Raw genomic sequence first — 3,699 nt, 5'->3', positions numbered from 1 at the left:
CTTAGCAGTCAAATAAAACCTCAAAACAATTCAAACACTCGCGAAAACAACTCTCATATTCACGCCACAAATATATTTAATTCAATAATCGTACAATCTGATACAAAACGTAATAAATTGTGTAAAATTCGCGAGTCTCTCGCGTTCGGATGCGGGCCGCGTACACAACGCTCCGCGCCAAGTTGTAAGCAACACTGTTGCTTCATTTTTGGTGGAACGCCGACAGTTGCTGTGCGAGAGGGACATCCGAGAGCGGACCGACACACTGTATACAAAAGATCTCTCTCCATCCCTCTCTGGCTGGAGTGTTAACTGTATATGTTGTATCATCCGGTTATATAAAATGTTATGAGCGGAGTGGATGGGCCGCCAATGGGGAGGCCGGAGACCCCGCCTCTGGCCCGCGATTGGCTCGCCAGCTATGAAACTTAATTTATAAAGGTGACTTTTTTGAGAACCAGTTCTCGTCCGGACAAAGCTCTATTGAATAAAGTACAAAAAAACACAATTATGTTTGTTATTCGAGTCGTGGATACGCTTTTTAATATTGTTGGATTGTTTCCAGTGTTTTAATGTGAATGTATAGCCGCAGTGGAGGGCTTTAGTTTAATGAGATCGTAGATTACATTCTGTGGAAGCGACTGACACATGAACATATGCTCGCTTGATGTGATGGGACGTCTTATTTGAGTTAAACTATTTTTGTATGTTTGTACAGTACAGATAGAGCGAATTAAATTGATGTAGAGATAACTGTTTAGAATTTACATACCTATGTTTTGAAAGCTTTATGGAGTTATTTGAGGGTACACTTTTGATATGAAAGATAACTCTAACAAAAATTAGATGCACCTACAGAATAAAATTGCTTTCTTAGGAAAGTATTGTTTGCTGTTTATGCATCTGATATAGATATCTACTTTTTTCTTTATTTTAATGATAAGTGCTACAATATAGAGTTACTTTTATATACTAACATAACTAAATATTGACAATAAAACACAATTTATCACCACAAGTCCACAACCAATTACACATACAATAACACCTATAAATGAGTATATTAATAACTGCTTTCCATTCGCATCGCAGACATTGAGTCAAACATTAATAACTGTCACCCCCTCCCCCCACCCTTACACCCCTCATTGTAATTTAAATGGATTCCCCGCGACAAATTGAAATATTCCGATCGCACCTTCCGCAGGGCTATACCACAGTATTACCATATTTCCTACAGTATGGCGACGAATGTACTTGTGCAGAGAAACGGAGGGGAAATGGCGGGGGGTCGGGCGACGCGGGCCGCTTAATGCAATCACGCTGAGTTTGCATTAACTATCGCGAAAGGACGACGCAGTCGTATTTTTTGTGTAATAATTTTATTATACATAGGTACTTACATATTCTATTATGGCGCGCAAAAACTGTTCCGTTTACGGATGTAAATCTACATTGAAATCCCAGAAGGAAACAATATTTCAGAAAGATTGTATTAATTGTATCTGTTGAATTAAAATCAAAGCTATGTATATGTTGTCCTCATTATTTTCTAATCAGATTGTACATCCCAATGATGCGCATTACTTAGTTAAATGGTATACCTAATATACAATTAAGAACATCCAAAAATAAAGTGTCCACGTAAATAATATTTAGCAGTGCAATATCTGTAATTATATATTTATGAACAAATAATTACATCAGATTTAATAATCGCAATTATTTTGAATGTAGGTACATATGAATATATGATTTCATCATAATATTAATAATCACAATTGTTTTATTTCCCATTAGTTGCAACCCTAGCGTATTTTCGTGTGGCAGCGTAAGTACCTACGCTGGCGGCGGCATCGCGCGACATCAAAGGCGTTTCCTTACTGTAGGAAATAATATTGTAATACTGTGGCTATACATTGATATCGAAGTTAATAAGTTATGTTGGGAGCTCTATACGTTTGTAGGTCTTGATTAATTTAATATTTTGGCGATTTTCGTATTATTTGTTGTGTGTTAAATTGTATGAATTATGTTGTTTTGATTGATAGTGTTGTGTTACGTTTTGTAGAAGTTAAATGTTACAATAAAAATAATAAGTATAATCTGTTGAGTGTTGAGGAACTTTTATATGTACCTACCAGGTACTTAGACCATAGGTATACCTATCTACAGTTTTTTAGGTACCATTTTCAAATATTGTAGAAAAGCGTCATCACCTCTCTTCCAAAAATAATAAAAATAGGTTTTGATTTACCTACCTGCAGATTTTATTACAGTAAAGTATGATAAGCTTCAGTGTGTAGGTACTAGGTACATACAGCCACAACATTAGAAAGAGTAAAGATTTGATTGTTTGTTTGAATTGGTCGACCCTGGATAAGATATTAAACAAAAGTTGTTTAATATCTTATCCAGGGAAGACCCGGGAAAAGCAGTGACAAGACAATATTAACATAAAAATATGACAAGTTTATTTTAGGGCCGATTTTTCAATCATTGTTTAAAAATTAAATTATTAAATTAATTAAAAATAAAAGTATTACGATAATATTAAAATGTCACTTGTAAACTGTCAATTGCGTGCAATAAGAATAGGTACCTACATTTTGAAATGGTAGTTTAATAGGTACGTTATCGACGAATAAGTTTTAACCGATTATTGAAGAGTCAGCCCTAATAATAAATAACCTACAATAGCCTAAGTAATAACTAATAAGTGCTTAGAGAGAGCTTTACATGTTATTAAGCTTTAGCTAGATAGGTAGGTAGGTACCTACTTAAAATAACACTAAAAATACAGCCATGAAATAAAATAATATTATCAAAACACTATCAAATAAAATAAATGATATAAACCAACTTAAAGTCGCACGTTATCCCAGGTAAGGGGGTGTGGAGGTGTACCCGGCGGGAGGGGGAGGGGGAGGTATAAATGGGAATTCCGCAGCTAGGATCAATTCGTAAAATGTTCACATTTCGTAAACGTCTCAACTTCGTGTAGTGATGGGGTTGTGTCGATGTTATTTATTATCGATAAAATATTCTGTATAGGTACCTACATATTGAGATTTTTTTAGACGACTGTTATTACATCAGGGCATTATGAAGAGTCTGTGTTGTTAATTACAACATCAATATTAAACTATTGTCGGCAGACTAACTACAGTGCCTACAGTATTCAATATGTACAAAAATACCAGGTAAATGTAACATGACCAAAGGAAAACATCAAAATTTAGCATTACATAAATCTCTATAAAATAGTATAGGTAGTTACCTACAATACTAGAGTAGCAAACAACAATAAAATATGTTTGACTGTTTGTTCCTGCTAATTAAAGTTTATTCAACAAATAACCAGCCGAGGCAGTCGGCTACGGATAAAAATATTTCATTTACAGCCATTCATATTTTTTTGCTTAGTTTATCTGACAAAAATATGATAAATATTGTGCTGATATATTCCTATAGGTAGGTATGTCAAAGAGTGCTAATAATTTTATCAGTAGGTACCTAATTCGTACAAGTTACAGCAGCTCTTACATCACTTATATCAATTTGTTCATTATCAGTTCTTAATGTAAATTTTTCAAATTACTTCTTCAAGAATTCAAGATGTGTGCAATATTAACAACTTAACTGTTATTTAGGTTTAAAAGTAAATAAGTAAAACCATCGATACATCTGTTGTCACTG

This window comes from Colias croceus, chromosome 25 (assembly GCF_905220415.1).
Source record: "Colias croceus chromosome 25, ilColCroc2.1".
Lineage (NCBI taxonomy): Eukaryota > Metazoa > Arthropoda > Insecta > Lepidoptera > Pieridae > Colias > Colias croceus.
This window is presented reverse-complemented; position numbering follows the sequence as displayed.